General features: G+C 43.7%; 1 protein-coding gene across 3 annotated transcripts in view; it reads left to right on the top strand.

Moving 5' to 3' along the window:
* The window catches only part of TNK2 (tyrosine kinase non receptor 2), a 45,743-nt gene that overhangs the window by 1,641 nt on the left and 26,002 nt on the right, over positions 1 to 18,100 (top strand). The window lies entirely within an intron of this gene.

Raw genomic sequence — 18,100 nt, 5'->3', positions numbered from 1 at the left:
GATGGGGGCGCGGGGGGGGGGGGGCCGCCGCCCCCCCCCCCCCCGCCGGCCGTTGTCTGGGCCTGTGTGGGTGGAGGTAGTGCTTTCTTGTTGGGGCAGAGGGCCCGGCAAAGCCTTCTGCAGGTGGCTGCTGGAACTGTGCTGGAGGAGCCGGTTAGTCTGCTCCTCACGCAAAGCCCAGACCGACTGTCGGCTTCGTCCCACGCCTGCCTGTCACCCCGCCACCCCCAAACACTTCTGCACTGGAAGTTCAGCTGCTGTGTCCATGGTGCCTGGCTCTTCTCGAATGGCCAAACTGGTTCTGGCTCTCTAGCTTCAGTGGGGAGACTTGTCTGTTCTAAACACAAGACACACAAGCATTTATCTTCATCATATTTCAGATCAGCTTTTTTGAGTTTGCGGTAGATGAGGAGAAGCACTTTGACAGACCCAGGTTTAGGCCACTTACTAGCTGTGTAACCTCCTGGGGCAAGATAATGTCTGTGGGCTCCAGTTTCCAGTTTCTACACTCAGGACAGAGTGTCCAGGGCTCAGACGCCTCTCTGGCAGCCTGGTTCCCGTTTTCTCAGGGACCCTGGCTCCTCCTGGCAGAGGTTGGAGAGGAAGTATCATGCTCCCAGATCTTGTACTCTGGTTCCTAAGTCCAAGATTAATTAGCCCCTGCCCTGGGCTTCAGTCTGAAAAATGAAGTGTTTATTCTTTTCATTTTTTAACAACAGCTTTATTGAGGTATAATGATATACAGTGAATGGAACATATTTATTTATTTATTTTTAAAGATTTTATTTATTTATTTGACAGAGACAGATCACAAGTAGGCAGAGAGGCAGAGAGAGAGAGAGAGAGGAGGAAGCAGGCTCCCCGCTGAGCAGAGAGCCCGATGCGGGACTCGATCCCAGGACCCTGAGATCATGACCTGAGCCGAAGGCAGCGGCTTAACCCACTGAGCCACCCAGGCGCCCAGTGAATGGAACATATTTAAAACAATAAGTTTTAATATATGTGTATATCTGGGAAGCCAAAACCACAATCAAGACAATGAACATACCATTATTCCCAAACTTCCAAAAGTTTTTTGTGCCCCTCCCTGATTCCTTCATCCTGCCCTTCCTTTGCTCTCCCTTTTCCCCAGGCAATAGACCGGTCTGCTTTCTGTCTGTCTGTGTTAGTCTGCATTACCTGAAATTTTATGTCAATGGAATCAGACAGTATGTTCCCTTTTTTTGCTTGGCTTTTTTCCACTAAGCATAATTATTTTGAGTCTCATTCATGTTGTGTATTTCAGTAACTCATTCTTTTTGATTGCTGAGTAGCATCCCATTATATGTATAAACCACAGTCTATCCATCTTCCTGTTAATGGGTTCTTTTTAGTTTTTGTTTATTACAAATAGAACTGTGAACATATGTATTAGTTTTTCTGTGGAGATCTCTTTTTTTAATCTCTCTTTGGTGAATACTTAGGATTGGAATTGTGAGTCATACGGTAGGGATGCATCTAACTTTTAAAGAAATTGCCAAACTGTTTTCCAAAGTGGCTGTACTATTTTACATATCTGCCAACTGAGGATGAAAGTTCTAGTTTGTCCACTTTTTTGTCAACACTTGGTGTGATCAGTCTTTTTAATGTTAGATATTCTAATAGGTCTGTAGTGATTATCTCATTGTGATTTTAATGTGCATTTCCCCAGTGGCTTTTATTACTGAGCATCTTTTCATGTGCTAGATTGCCATTTGTATATCTGGTGATGAGTCTGTTCGGATCATTTACCCAGGGGCGCCTGGGTGGCTCGGTTGTTAAGCATCTGCCTTCAGCTCGGATCATGATCCCAGAGTCCTGGGTTCAAGCTGACATCGGGCTCCCAGCTCAGCGGGAAGGCTGCTTGTCCTTCTCCCTCTGCCCGTTCCCCCACTTGTGCGCGTGCACGTGCTCTCTCTATGTCAAATAAATAAATAATCTTTTAAAAACAAACAAAAAAACAGTTTACCCATTTTTCAGTTGTGGGTTTTTTTCATATTCAGTTTTGTGTGTTCTTTATATATTCTGCATACAAACTCTTTGTTGAATATGTTGGGATTGTCTCTGTTTGATTTGCAAATATTTCCTCCCAGTCTTTGGCTTGCATTTTAATTCTGTTAACAGTGTCTTTTAACAAGTAGAGGTTTTCAATTTTAATGAACTCCAGTTTAACAATTTAAAAAAAAAATTTTTATTAACAATTTGTTCTTTTATGGTTTTGCTTTTGGTGTCATGTCCAAGAAATCTTTGTCTAACCCAAGCACAGTGGTTTTCTCCTATTTTTCCTCTAGAAGTTTTATTTATTATTATTTTTATAAATATTTTTGTTTTTAAGTAATCTCTACACCCAGTGTGGGGGCTTGAACTCACAGTCCCAAGATCAAGAGTCACACTACTGGTTGAGCCAGCCTGGTGCCCCCTTCTAGAAGATTTATAGTTACGGTTTTGCATTTAGGTCTGTGATCCATTTGGAGTTAATTCTTGTATGTGGTGCAAGGTAGGAATTGAAGTTCAGCTTTTTGCTTGTGGAGATCCAGCTATTCAACCATCATTTGTTGAAAAGACTTGTCTTTCCATGGAATTGCCTTTGCACCTTTGTCAAATATCAATGTCTGTGTATGGGTAGATGTAATTCTGGACTCTCTTTTTGTTCCATTGATCAATTTGTCTGTCTTTATCCTAGTACCACACTATCTTGATCACTGTAGATTATGGAAAATCTTGAAATCAGGGTAAGATCTTGAATTTTGTTCTTTTCAAAATTGTTTTAGTTATTCCACATTCTTTGCACTTTCCTATACATTTTAGAGTCCATTTGTTAATTTCTACCAGAAAGTCCATTGGGATTTTGATTGGGATTGTGTTGAATGTATAGATGAATTTGGGGAGGTATCCATTATCTTATCCATGTTGAACCTTATCACCAATAAACAATGTGTATGTCTGTATTGGATTTTTAAGATTTTCACCAATGTTTTGTAGTTTATACAGCTCTTTCACATCTTTTGTCAGATATACTTAAGTATTATATATTTTTTATGTTATTGTAAATGGTATTTTTTACATGGTATTTGGCTTTTTTATTTATCTTAACTGTAGTAAAATTTACCATTTTAAGCGTCTTTCAGGGTATAGTTCCGTAGTGTTAGGTACATTCACATTGTTGTGCAACTATCACCAGCATCTATCTCCAGAACTTTGTATCTTGCAAAATTGAAAGTCTGTGCCTTTTTTTTTTTTTAAGATTTTATTTATTTATTTGACAGAAAGATCACAAGTAGGCACAGAGACAGGCAGAGAGAGAGAGGAAAGCAGGCTCTCAACTGAGCAGAGACCCCGATGTGGGGCTCGATCCCAGGACCCTGAGATCATGACCGGAGCCGAAGGCAGAGGCTCCCAGGCGCCCCAAGTCTGTGCCTATTAAACAATAGCTCTCCATTCCCCCTCCGCCCCAGCCCTTGGAACCATGTTCTACTTTGTCTTTGTGAATTTGACTATTCTAAATTACCTCATAGGAAAAGAATCACACAGTATTTGTCCTTTGGTGACTGGCTTTTTTCACTTACCATACACAGTGTATTCAGGGTTCATCCATGTTGTACCATGTGTTAGAGTTTCCTTCTCTTTTAAGGCTGAATGGTGAGAATATACCACATTCTGTTTCTTTATTCATTTACTGGTGGTTGCTTTCACTTTTTGGCTGTTGTCAGTAATGCTGCTATAAAATGATATTTTTAAATTTCAATTTCCTATTGTTTGTTGTTAGTATATATATAAACACAACTGATTTTTGTATATTGACCTTGCATCCTACCACCTGTTAAATGTATTCTAGTTACTTTTTTGTAGCTTCCATTGGATTTTATACATAGACTGCCATGTCATTTGCTAATAAAGACAATTTTACTTCTTCCTTTCTATTCCTTATGCCTGATAATTACTTCTTTTTCTTGTCTGATTGCACTGGCTATATCCTCTGGGATAAGGTTGAATAGAAGATGAGATTACTTGTTCCTGATCTTCAGGGGAAGACATTCAGTGTTTCACCATTATGCCTGATCTTAGTTGTAGGTTTTTCATATATGATCTTTATCAGGTTGAAGAAGCTCCCTCTATTCCTATTTTGCTTTTGTCAAATGTTTTTTTCCTGTGACTGTAGGATTTTTTTTTTTTTTTTTTTTTTTTTTTTTTTTAGTTTGTTAATATGTTGAATTAACTGATTTGTTAAAACTGATTTTCAAATGTTTCAAACCAACTTTGCATTCCTAGGACAAACTCCACTTGGTCATGGTGTATTAGTCTTTAAATGTATTGTTGGATTCTATTTGCTAAAGAATTTGTTAAGAATTTTGCATCTAGGGGCACCTGCGTGACTCAGTTGGTTAAGCAACTGTCTTCTACTCAGGTCATGATCCCGGACTCCCGGGATCAAGTCCCACATCGGGCTCTCTGCTGAGCAGGAAGTCTGCTTGTCCCTGTGACCTCTCCCCTCTCGTGCTCTCTCTTTCCCATTCTTACTTTCTCTCTCAAATAAATAAAATCTCTTAAAAAAAAAAGTACACAAAAAGTTAAAAAAAAAAAAGAAATTTGCATCTAGGGATGCCTGTGTGGCTCAGTTGGTTAAGCATCTATCTGCCTTTGGCTCAGGTCATGGTCCCAGGGTCATGGGACCAAGTCCTGCATTGGGCTCTCTGCTTAGCGGAGAGCCTGCTTTTTTCTCTGCCTGCCATCCCCCTGCTTGTACTCTGTCTGACAAATAAATAAATAAAATCTTAAAAAAAAAAGAATTTTGCATCTTTTTTTTTTTACTTAAATTCAGTTAGTTAAAATATAGTGTATCATTAGTTTCAAATGTAAAGTTCAGTAATTCTTCAGTTGCATGTAATACCCAGTGCTCATTAAATCATGTCCCCTCTTTAATGCCCATCACCCAGTTACTCCATCCCTCTCCCCACCCACCCCAGCAACCCTTAGTTAGTTTCCTATAATTAAGAGTGCTTTTATGTTTATAAGGACAGTTTTCTTGTACTGTCTATGGGAATCATAATATACATCTTTAACTTACAGTCTGCCTTCAAGTATAAATACCCATATTTTTATTAGTAATAGTATAAATAGATAATAGTATAAAATTTTTATTTCTCTCCGTTTATGCTGTTGTCAAAAATTACTCTTATACACGTTGTAAATACACACTATACTCATCTTATTTTTGTTTAAACAGTCCATTTGTCTTTTAAAGTAATCTAAATCATAAAAACATCTAAACTATTTACCCATGTAGTTGCTATTTCCAGTGCTTCACTTCACTTCTTTTCTTTTTTCTTTTCCTTCCTTTCTTCCTTTCTTCAAGATTTATTTATTAATTATTTATTTCAGAGAGAGAGCAAACAAGCAGGGTGGGGAGGAGCAGAGGGAGAGGGAGAAGCAGGCTCCCTGCTAATCAGGGAGCTAGTTGTGGGGCTCAATCCCAAGGCCCTGAGATCATGACCTGAGCTGAAGGCAGGTGCTTAACTGATTGAGCCACACAGGTGCCCCCCCCCCCCCCTTTTTTTTTAAGATTTTTCTTACTTTGGAGAGAGACAGAGTGCACAAGGGCAGGGGGAGGAGGAGCAGAGAGAAAGGGAGAAACAGACTACCTGCTGAGCACAGCCTGATGTGATACTTGATCCCAGGACCCTGAGCTCATGACCTGAGCCAAAGGGAGATGCTCAACCAACTGAGCCACCCAGGTGCCCCCTATTCTTTTTTAAGATTTTATTTACTTATTTGAGAGAGAGAGAAACCATGAGCAAGAGGAGGCATGGGGTGGGCAGGGTGAGGGAGAAGGAAAGAATCTGAAGCAGACTCTGTGTTGAGTGTAGAGCCTGACCAGGGACTTGATCTCACAACCTGCAGATCATGACCTGAGTAGAAACTAAGAATTAGATGCTCATCTGACCGAGCCACCCAGGTGCCCCTCTTTGTGCTTCATTTCTTTGCATAGATCCATATTTCTTTTTGGTATTATTTTCCTTCTATCTGAAGGACTTCTTTTATAGTAATGCAGGTCTGCTGGTGATAAATTCTTTCAGCTTTTGTAGGTTTAAAAAGTTTGTTTAGTCTTTATTTTTTCTTTTTCTTTTTTTAATAATGGAAATTGAATCTTTTTTTTTTTTTTAAGATTTTATTTATCTATTTGACAGAGAGAAATCACAAGTAGGCAGAGGCAGGCAGAGAGAGAGAGGAGGAAGCAGGCTTCCCACCAAGCAGAGAGCCCGGTGTGGGACTTGATCCCAGGACCCTGAGATCATGACCTGAGCCAAAGGCAGAGGCTCAACCCACTGAGCCACCCAGGCGCCCTATTTTTTCTTTTTAAAGATTTTATTTATTTGAGAGAGAGAGAGATAGAGAGAATATGAGCAGGGTGAAGGGCAGAGGGAGATGCAGACTCCCTGGTGAGCAGACCCCAATGTGGGGCTTGATCCCAGGGACCTGGGATAATGACCCAAGCTAAAGGTAGATGCCTAACCAACAGAGCCACCCAGGCACCACTAGTCTTAAAAAAGATTTCCATTGGACTAGAATTCTAGGTCATTAGTTTATTCTTTCAGTACTTAAATAATATTTTGGCACTGTCTTCTCATTTCCATTTCTATAGGAAATGTGTCATCTTTTTTTTTTTTTTTTTAATGAGCTTTGTGCCCAGTATGGGGCTTTACCTCACAACCCTGAGATGCTTAACTGACTGAGCTACCCAGGTACTCCTAAAAAATGTATTTTTAGAGAGATTATAATTGAACTTCTAGAATAAAAACTACATTGTTTGAGGGGCTTCTGGGTGGCTCAGTCAGTTAAGCATCTGCCTTCAGCTCAGGTCCTGGAATTGAGCCTCATGTCAGGCTATCTGCTCAGCAGGTAGTCTGCTTCTCCCCCTTATTCTCCCTTTGTGCTCTCCCTCTCTCTCAAATAAATACATAAATAACTACATTGCATGAGATGAAAAAATAAACTGAATGGAATTAAAGACAGATTAGACACTGCAGAAGAAAAACTTGGTGAGCTAGAAGACACAATATTAGAAACTCAGTCAAGTGAATGTAAAGGTCTAGGTTGGAAATTGCCTTCCTTTGGCATCTTGCGGATATTGCATTTAGGTTCTAGAGTTAACACTGAAGTCTAAAGTCACTCCACATCCTGTGTGGGACCTATGTGGGACCCTTTCCCTCGCCCAGAAGTATGTAAGATCTTGTCTTTATCTCCAGTATTCTGTTTCCTAATGATTTCCTAATTATGTAGCTCATTGTGGGTCTGTTTTCATCTTGTGCTATATGCTCAGTGAACCCTTTTGATTTGGAAGCTTGTACTTCAGGTCTAGGAAGTTTTCTTGTATTATTTTGGTTATTTCCCTCCCTCCCCTCTCTCCTCTGAACTCCTTTTGTTTAGATATTGGACCTTTTTGTACCGATCATCTGGTTTTATTTCTTTCTCTCCTTTTTGCCATCTTTATGTCTTTTGCTCTTTATTGTGAAAGACCTGAACTTATCCTCCATCCTTTCTATTGTAATTTTAGCAATTTTGATAGCAGTAAATGTCTGTTGATATTATTTTATCCCATGTTTGGCATGGATGAGATGGATACAAAACTACTAAATTCTACTTTAGTAATAGGAACATTGGGAAAATGGATTAGGATTTTTGGTTAGGAAAATATCCACATTTCACTAAAACAAATAAAAAACTCCTCCCTAAAAGGGCTTAACCTGAAAGTTTTAAGGTCCAAAGTAACAAAGAAATTAGGAAGGTTAGGGTAAGTGTGAGAATCTAATAAGGACAACATTCTCAGAATGAATATCTTGGGAATTCAATAGAATGATTTCTCCATCCACTGACATTAACGGGACTTACACAGAATTGAGAAGCATCATCGGTGTAGTAAGTCATCTTGTAAACTGATGCTTATGGCCACGGTGAGAAGGGCCTTCAGAAAGAGTGGTCAGTGTCAACAGTGGGGGAGAACAGGACAGTTCTGGCCAGGTCAAATGATTGACACGATTACAGGCTTTCTGTGGAGCATTGGTTCTCAACTCTGGTCTGGATTCATCTGGAGAGGCTTTAAGCTATGTCTCAGTCTCATCTAGACTAAGCTGATTAGAGTCTCAATGGGTGGGGCTGCCACGTGGACACTCTGCTAGCTCCAAGTAATTTTAATGCCTAGCCAGTGCAAAGAACAGCTCCAGAAGACCCTTGCTTCCCAGAGTGTGGTCTGCTGGACCAAACCATGTGTCATTTGGGAGCTTATTAGAAATGGAGAATCTTAGGGCCTACCTCATATCCATGGAATCTGAATCTGCACTTTAACAAGGTCCTGGGTGATCTGTGTGCATTAAAGTTTGAGAATCACTACTTCATTTATCCATTTATCCATCTATCCATAGATACTATGAGTGAGCACCTGCTGTGGGCCAAACTCTGCTGGTTGGAGTGGGGAAGCATCTGTTGAATTTTGTATGTCACCTACTGTGTTTGTAATCCCCCCCCCCAATAATATCCAGAAAGACAATATTTTGTCTCTCTGAATATATATTAATGAGCGTTTTTTTGTCTGAAATTTTCTTCTCCTGCATAGTTTGTTTCCTCTTGGTTGTCTTTTCCTATGTATTTTGCTCTCTCTCCTCCATGTTAGAGGCTTGCCTTGGGTGTCTGGTGATTTTGTGTTGTCTGCACTCAGCTGAGGTGGGGAAGCTACAGCACTGGATGGGCTTGTTGATGGAGCTCCTTTGTGTGGTGACCTGGATGGGCCATTTGTTGAGAACTGGTGTTTGTATCTTTATGTATTTCTTGACCTGGTCAGAGTCACCAGAAAAGACAATCTTTTTGTTTTTTTTAATAAATTAAAAAAAATATGTATTTATTTGACAGAGAGAGACACAGTGAGAGAGGGAACACAAGCAGGGGGAGTGGGAGAGGGAGAAGCAGGCTTCCCGCCAAGCAGGGAGCTCCATGTGGGGCTTGATCCCAGGACTCTGGGATCATGACCTGAGCTGAAGGCAGCCGCTTAATGATTGAACCACCCAGGCACTATCCAGAAAAGACACTCTTGTCTCCTGCCAAAAGGTGGAAGCCAGGCTCCATGTTCAAGGAAGAAGTAAAGAAGGGGACTGGAATCTCAACATCTATGTATGCTTTCCTAATTTTTGATGTAGTGTGTGCGCGCACACCCCCCCCCCTGCCCCTTCCTCCCCTCCCCCATTCTCCAGTCAGGCCCTCTGTGCCTGAAGGGATGTTCCATTTATCCCCTCTAGGGGAATCCCTGCCTTTTACAGGATGGTAGAAGGATAGTAACCCAATGGCTTTGTACGGTGTGGGTGAAGGTCCAGGTTCGAACCTGCAATAAACGACCCTTGCTGATTGGCTTTGACTCATGTCTCTGGTGGTCTTTTAAGGTGGGGGTAATATTCAATTGGCATTTCATGGGGGGGGGAGGTCTTACTGCTTCTTAAATAGCTTTTAAATAATACTCTATATTTTTAGCACTTTACCCTCTGCCACCTCTTCCTCTTGGAGAGGTTTTTGAGACTTCCATTTCCCAAGCTGTTTGAGGTTTCGGTGGGGTCAGTTAGATGCTTCTCACCTTGGGGGTTGTGACTTTTCTCAGCTTGGCTCCCACTTGTCATTGGCCCAGCTGCTTTCCAGCTTCCAAAATTTTGTTGTGGTTCTTTCTTCTGCTGTCCTTCCCATCCTTAGGGACTTCTGCTGTTCAACAAATTTCTCTTAAAGTTTTTATTTTCTCTTTTTAAAATTGTAGTTTTGGTGGGGCTTCGGGAAGGAGTGGAACTATGTGTGGGTATGCAATCTCCTGTCTTTTTCTGAAACCTCTATCCTCTCCTTAAACTTCCTCACAGAATCCCTGAATTCATTCAGTATGTATAAATATACATATATATTTTTTAAGATTTTGTTTATTTATTTGACAGAGAGAGACACAGCGAGAGAGAGGAAACACAAGCAGCGAAAGCAGGAGAGGGACCAATTTGGGAGTCCAATACGGGGCTCAATCCCAGGACCCTAGGATCATGACCTGAGCCGAAGGCAGACACTTAATGACTGAGCCACCCAGGCGCCTCCATTCCGTATATTTTTAATGATAGGACTCTGTGGGCCCGCATCTTTGAGCCAAGAAATGCAGTGTGCAGCTGTATAGGAGCTGAGTTCTGGCTTTCTCTCTTACTCTCTCCGTGACCCTGGTCACTTCTCCAAACCTCAGTTTTCTCATCTGTAAAACAGGAATAATGCAGGGTAGTAAGGGGAGGTTTGTAATCAGTCAATGCAGATAAAGAATTTTTGTTTTTAAATTAATAATTAGATAAAAATAATTAGATCTTAGATCAAGATCATTAGAGCTAATTAATAATTAGGTCAAGACCTGAACTGAGATCAAGAGTCAGATGCTTAACCCACTGAGCCACCCAGGCACCCCTAGATAAAGCTTTTAAAGAACCTGTACATAGGGGCACCTGGCTAGCACAGTGGGGTAAGCATCCATTTCTTGATCTTGGGATCTTGAGTTTGAGCCCCATACTGGGTGTAGAGATTATTAAAAATAAATTAGTTGGGGTACCTGGGTGTCTCAGTGGGTTAAGCCTCTGCCTTCAGCTTGGGTCATGATCTCAAAGTCCTGGGATCGAGCCCTGCATCCAGCTCTGCCCAGCAGAGAGCTTGCTTCCCCCGCCCCCCACCTGCCTCTCTGCCTACTTGTGATCTCTCTCTCTGTCTGTCAAATAAATAAATAAAATCTTAAAAAAAAATAAATTAGTTAACAAAAAATCCATTGCTTTCCATTAAAAAAAAAAAAAAAAAAAGAACCTGCGCATAGTATCTTCTTGAGGACACAGACTGTAACTTCTCCTGCCTTTTTATTTTCCCTAAACCCTTGCACAGGGTGAGCACGTAGTAGGTACATGGTAAGTGACTGAGAGGGGGTTGGAGTTAAGAGTTTTGGCCTGGTCTCTTCCTTCAGCAATGGTGCCTCCTGGGAGCCCTGGAGCCAAGGGCCTCAGCTTGGTGTGAGAACACCAGGTTCTACCTTTCTCTGCCTGTCTCCTATTTGCTGTGTCTCTTAATAAAGCAGGTCTCCTCTTCTGGCCCCTCATCTTTACTCCTCCCTGGCTTGGCATAGCTGCCCCTCTGTGGCTAGAAAAGAATCACTCCCCCAGGTCCAGATCATAGCCCTGTGAGTGCTTTGAACTGGGCAAGTCCCTTCCCTTTCAGGTTCTCAGTTCCGTTATTGCTAAAGTGGAGAGGCAGGATATAGTGGGTGGGAAGTAGTTCAACATTTCTTTTGCAGTGGATTTTTTGTTAACTAATTTTCTTTTGACTCTTCCTCTCCTGCGCCCTGCCGCCTGTCTTGCACTGGGTGTTGCTAGTTCCTGGGGTTCTGGTTATGGATGTGGTCCAGAGGGGACGAGCAGTCCTTCTTGCAGAATAAATGCTCTACCAGTCCCAGCCCTGGCTTCTTTCCCCACCCCACCTCCAGGGCTCTACAATGGGCCCCTTCAGCTCTAGGCTTTTGCTGAAGGGGTGGGGGTGGGGTGAGGCCTGAGCCGGCAGGCGGAGAGCTAGGCAAGGACCAGCCCTGTAAGAGCTCTGGGAGTGGCTGGCTGCCAGCAGCTGGACTGCCTCCCTCCTCCCTCCCCGGGAGTCACTGCATCACTGGTGCTGTGGTGACGATGCCTGGGCCAGAGGATTGGCAAGAGATGGCCCTCTGCAGAACCCGCATCCCAGCGCTGGCACCAGGACGTGCCTGGGGTGCATGTGCACAAAACCCAGACAGCTGCTGGAATTTATCCTCCACCACACATGGGTGGTGTTCTGTTGGTGGGAGGAATGCTCCAGGAACGTGTTAGGGCTCTCAGGGTCCTGTCTCTGGGCATCAGGGTTGGCAGGCCACTCTTGAACTGCTGGAGCATGAAACAGCACCAGAATACTTTCAAGACCAAGTTGGTACAAGTGGGGAGGTGTTGAGTTTGATGGGGGTCTGTGCAGTGGTGTTCAGTCAGATTCTTTCCTTTCTTCTCTGGAACTCACACCTCTGCTGCACTCGAAGAAGAGGAGGCTTAGCGGGTCCCTGTATCTGCTTATGTACTCTGCCTTCCCCCCACCTTGGTAAGGATGGGATGCCTGACAAACTGGACTTCCTTCCCATTAACGCTACGGTGTGTGTACTCCAGCTGTCCCTGCAGAATCTAGTGAGAATGCAGCCTTCTCCAGAAGGCTGATTCTGGGCTCTCTCTGCCAGAGGGATTGCCTGTGTCCTCCCAGGTGCTGAACCGGCTTTGCGGGAGCAAAGTAGCTTAGTGGTTCTGGGACAGGAGGGGCTGTTATGAAATTGGCAGCCCCTCTCTCCACAAAGGTGCTTGCTTTTCTGGATTAGAAATACTGGGAGGGAGCAAAGCCAGGGTGGGTGGAGGGGGGGAGACAGTGAGCCTTATTCCTGGTATCTGCTGGAAGTAAGGCAGCCTTCCTTTCTCCAGGGTCCATCTTATGGGTTTGAAGTCCCTTTCAGCAAACTCTCTTGGCCAGGTACCTTATTGGCTTCTGCCTTCAAGTTGACAGATGAAAACAGATGGTGACTTTACAAGGTACAAACCACAGTAGAGGTTTGTGTATAGAACTCTCAGTAGAATTATGTACCAATACAGATTGTTATAAAAATAGTTACCCATTAAGGATCAGAGCATGATGGATAATTAAACATTTTCAAGTTCATTTGGCTATTTTTTACATGTTCTATACTGTAGTTGCCTCTTGAACAATTTTGGGGTTGGGGCTGCTGATCCCTCTCACACGTAAATCTGCACATTGAAAATCTGCACGTAACTTTTGACTCCCCCCAAACTTACCTACTGATAGCCTACTCTTAACTGAAAAAATTAATCAATAACATAAGCAGTCAGCACATATTTTATATGCTATATGTATTGTATACAGTATTCTTAGAACAAAGTAAGTTGGAGAAAAATAAATGTTACTAAAAATCATAAGGAAGAGAAAATACATTTCCAGTACTGTACCATATTTTTGGAAAAAAATCCACATATAAGTGGAGCTGCCTTACTCAAACCCATGTTGTTCAAGGGTGAACTATATTATATGTTTATACCGTTCCTGTTTTCAAATATCATTTTAACAGTAACAGAAAGAATGGCAAAAAAAAAAAATTGGGGGGGTAGGAAATGGCAGTTTACAGAGGAGATGACATGGGTCTTGAGGAATGTATCATCATGTAGACAAAGAGAAGAACCATCACGAAGAGAATAGTTCAGAGACATTAAAATTAAAGGAGGGAGTAGGTCTAGGGAAGGGCAAATATCTTCCTAAAAATTTTTTTAAAATTTAAATTCAGTTAACATCTAGTGTATTATTAGTTTCAGCGGTAGAGTTCAGTGATTCAACAGCCTTTATTTAAAAAAAATTTTTTTTTAAAAATTTATTTGTCAGAGAGGGAGCGAGAGCACACAAGCAGGGGGAGTGGCAAGCAGAAGGAGAAGTAGGCTCTCCTCTGAGCAAGGAGCTCAGTGCTGGCCTTGATCCCAGGTCTCTGGGATTACGACCTGAGCCGAAGGCAGTTGCTTAATCAACTGAGCCATCCAGGTGTCCCGATTCATCAGTCTTATATAGCACCCAGTGCTCCTTACATCACATGCCTTCCTTAGTGTCCATCACCCAGTTACTCCATCCCTCCACCCACTTCCCCTCCAGCAACCCTCAGTTTGTTTCCTATGATTAAGAGTCTCTTCCGGTTTGTCTCCCTCTCTGATTTCATCTTGTTTTATTTTTTCCTCTCTTCCCCTATGATCTTTTGCCTTGTTTCTTAAATTCCACATATCAATGAGATCATATGAAAATTGTCTTTCTTGGGTTGACTTACTTCACCTAGCCCAATACCCTCTAGTTCCATCCATGTCGTTGCCAATGGCAAGAATCCATTTTTCGGTGGCTGAGTAGTATTCCATTGTGTACGGGTGTACACACACACACACACACACACACACCCCACATCTTCTTTATCCATTCATCTGTCAATGGACATCCAGGCTCTTTCCACAGTTTGGCTATTGTGGACATTGCTGCTATAAACATTGGGGTACTCATGCCCCTTCAGATCACTACATTTGTATCTTTGGGGTAAATACCCAGTAGTGCAGTTGCTGGGTCGTAGGGTAGCTCTCTTTACAACTTTTTGAGGAACCTCCATACAGCTTTCCAGAGTGGCTGCACCAGCTTGCATTCCCAACAACAGTGTAGGAGGGCTCCCCTTCCTCCATATCCTCACCAGCATCTGTCATTTTCTGCCTTGTTAATCTTAGCCATTCTGACTGGCGTGAGGTGGTATCTCATTGTGGTTTTGATTTGATTTCCCTGATGCTGAGTGATGTTGAGTAATTTTTCAGGTGTCTATTGGCCATTTGGATGTCTTTTTTAGAGAAATGTCTGTTCATGTCTTCTGCCTATTTCTTGATTGGATTATTTCTTCTTTGGGTGTTGAGTTTGGTAAGTTCTTTATAGATTTTGGATACTAGCCCTTTATCTGATATGCCATTTGCCATTCAATTGGTTGTCTTTTGGTTTTGTCAACTGTTTTCTTTGCTGTGCAAAAGCTTTTTATCTTGATAAGTCCCAGTAGTTCATTTTTGCCTTTAGAGACATATCTACAAGAAGTTGCTGTGGCTGAAATTGAAGAGGTGACTGCTTGCGTTCTCCTCAAGGATTTTGATGGATTCCTGTCTCACATTGAGGTCTTTCATCCATTTGGAGTCTATTTTTGTGTGTGGTGTAAGGAATAGTCCAGTTTCATTTTCTACATGTGGCTGTCCAATTTTCCTAACACCATTTGCTGAAGAGACTGTCTTTTTTCCATTGGACATTCTTTCCTGTTTTGTCAAAGATTAGTTGGCCATAGATTTGGGTCCATTTCTAAGTTCTCTATTCTGTTCCATTGATCTTTGTGTCTGTTTTTGTGCCAGTACCATACTGGCTTGATTATTACAACTTTGTAATAGAGCTGAAAGTCTGAAATTGTGATGCTACCATCTTTGGTTTTCTTTTTTAACATTCCTTTGGCTCTTCAGGGTTGTTTCTGGCTCCATACAAATCTTAGGATTATTTTTCTAGCTCTGTGAAAAAGGTTGATGGTATTTTGATAGGGATTGCACTGAATGTATAGATGCTCTAGATAGCATAGACATTTTAACAACTTTGTTATTCCAGTCCATGAGCATGGAACGTTTTTCCAGTTCATTGTGTCTTCCTCGATTTCTTTCATGAGTGTTCTGTAGTTTTCTGAGTATAGATCCTTCACCTAAACCTGGTTAGGTTTATTCCAAGGTATCTTATGGTTTGGGGCGCAATTGTAAATGGAATTAACTCCTTAATTTCTCTTTCTTCTATCTCATTGTGTTTAGAAGTGCAACTCATTTCTGCTCATGGATTTTATATCAGGAAGGGGCATGTATCTGATTTCGTTGGAATATGGAGACATTTGAGGAAAATGATAAGGTGTGGAGGTGACAGATAGGCAAGGAGTGGATCCTGAAGCACCTTGTATCTGGCTTATTGAGGAGTTACAGGATAGAAGCAGGGGAGGGACTTCAGCAATAGGCAATAGCACTAACAGCAATAGGCAGCTGTGTGCCAGGTGCTGTACTAAGTGTGCTATTCATTATCTCATTGAATCCGCACTCTACGAAGGATGTGCTGGTTATTCCCATTATACAGATGAGGAAATTGAGTCTTAGAGGTTAAGTCATTTGCCCAAAAGTTGCCCAACTAGAAACTGACAAGAGCCAAGATTTCAGCTCAGGTCTGTCTGATTCTTTTTTTTTTTTTTTAAAGATTTTATTTATTTATTTGACAGAGAGAGATGACAAGTAGATGGAGAGAGAGGCAGGCAGAGAGAGAGAGAGGGAAGCAGGCTCCCTGCTGAGCAGAGAGCCCGATATGGGACTTGATCCCAGGACCCTGAGATCGTGACCCGAGCCGAAGGCAGCGGCCCAAACCACTGAGCCACCCAGGCGCCCGGTCTGTCTGATTCTTGATCCTATTGGTATTGATTGGATTTTGTGGCTTGCCCAGTGGGGAAGGTAGGGAGTTACGGTTGGGAGAGGTGGGAGTGAGGTTTCTAGCCTGGGTGGCCAGTGTTGGCTTGTGATATTTTCAGTCAGGATATAGGAACATGTGTTAGCTAGCTTTAAGGGGGGTACTCATGAGCTCAGTTTGAATATATATGTGGTACCTGTGCATCGTCCTGGTGGAACTATCCTGGAACTGTCTGGAAACGTGGGCCTAGGGCTTCAGGAGGTTAGAAATGGAGACAGAGCACGTGGTAATTGGAACCCCAGGAGGAGAGAAAGTGACACCGAGCAAGCAGGGCATCCACTGAGAGAAGGAAGGGTGAATTCTGAAGTCTTTGGGAAACATCAGTTAAGGAGATGGGTGAAGAGGCTCCAGGGCTGGACTTGGGGCCTGTGGGCTCAGCACCACTAAGCCAATATGCCTCAGCTTTGTCTCTCCTCAGAACCACAGCTTGCCAAGCTCTCCTGGGAGGGGCTGGGCCCTGCGTCCTGGAAATGGAGAGGGTGTGGACAGCGATGGTGTGTGTCTGAATCACCCCCTCTCTCTGTTGGCCCCAGGCCAGCCTCCTCCCCAGACCAGTGTGATGTCAGACCTGGCCTGACCTGAAGGTGTGGGGTTGCCTGCTGCAGTTCCCTCTGGGATGAGGTCCCAAGGGGAGCCAGCCTGGCTTTGGTTCAGAAGCTTGGGGCCTGTGTACAACAGGTGAGCTGAGGCTGACTGGGCTTGGTGGGGCTGGCATGTGGAGGCAAGATAATTTTCTGGCTGGGAGAGGAACTATAAGCCCCCCTCCTTTTCCCCAATACATTGTTTTCCCTCCAGGGCTTAGAGAAGAGGGAGGGTGGGGGTAAGAGAGGGCTGGCTTGGAGTTGAGGTTGGCATATATTCCCAAGAATACGGTAGATTGTTTTGGAAAAAATCTCTTGGCCGGAAATTACATGTCATGTCTGCTCCTCAGTGTGGATCTGTCACTTCACTGATGCCGCTGGAGAGGCTGGGGGAAGGAAGTGGACACCAGAGGCAAGCTGGTTCCTAGCCATTCCAGCTGCCTTTAGAGAGGGGGGCAGGTGAAGGGGTTTCATGTAGGGTGGATTCCTCAGATCCTAGAGGTGGTTTGGATCCTGTGGATATCTTATAGCAGGATGGCATTAGGAAGCAGGGGAGTTGGAGAAAGCAGGGAGGAGGAATGATTTGGAGCAGACTCTTCATCCAGTGATGGGCCTGGCATTTTCAGCCTCTTTTCTTCTGACTTTGGGTCAGCACAGCCTCCTGACTTTGGGTTCTTATAGCCTCCCTCCCACAAAGCTAGTTTCTGCTATAGCTGTGGTAAGGTGCCCAGGAATTTCTGCCTTGAATAGATCCCCTGCCTGGCAGGGTCATCCCCCACCCCAGCATGCTTCTGGGTGGAGAACGAGCTTGTGAGGGGAGTGAGCCTTGTGGGAACGCACCTAGTCTCCTCCTCAGTCTTGACGTTGAGTTTGTTGGGGGTGTATGAAGGGGAGTGGTATCTCAGCATCACCCCCTCCTCGGCCCAGCCCCGGAAGGGGAGGGTTTCCTGAGCTCAGCCCTAAATACCTGGCACTAAGGAATCAGTGGATGCTTCAGATGCCTGTAGAATGAGAGGGTGCGTGGGGTACTGTGGGGCCCTCAGGCCAGTTGGGAGAGGAGGAGCTCAGCAGTGGGACTTCCTCTGCTAGCAATGGCCTCACCCCAGTGCTGGATGGCAGAGCCCTGTGTGGGCACGTGTTGGAGCGCCTCCTCCCGCAGGGAGTGTGGGCACTCGAGGCACACTGCTGAGGCCAGAGGTCAGCCACAGCGGAGTGCCCTGCCCTGAGCTCCCAGGCCCACTGGGGGAGGGGAAGGGGGGCAGGCAGGAAGATGTCAAGGCCGGGCTGGGAAAAAGCGTGGGGCTGGGCCGGCCTGTGGTCTCCGGGTGCTGGAGGCATGGCTTCCACCGCTGGGCAGGTTCTTG

The sequence above is a fragment of the Mustela nigripes genome, chromosome 2 (genome assembly GCF_022355385.1).
Source record: "Mustela nigripes isolate SB6536 chromosome 2, MUSNIG.SB6536, whole genome shotgun sequence".
Taxonomy (NCBI): Eukaryota; Metazoa; Chordata; class Mammalia; order Carnivora; family Mustelidae; genus Mustela; species Mustela nigripes.
Note: the sequence above shows the minus strand (reverse complement) of the source record. Positions and strands in the feature narration are given on the sequence as shown.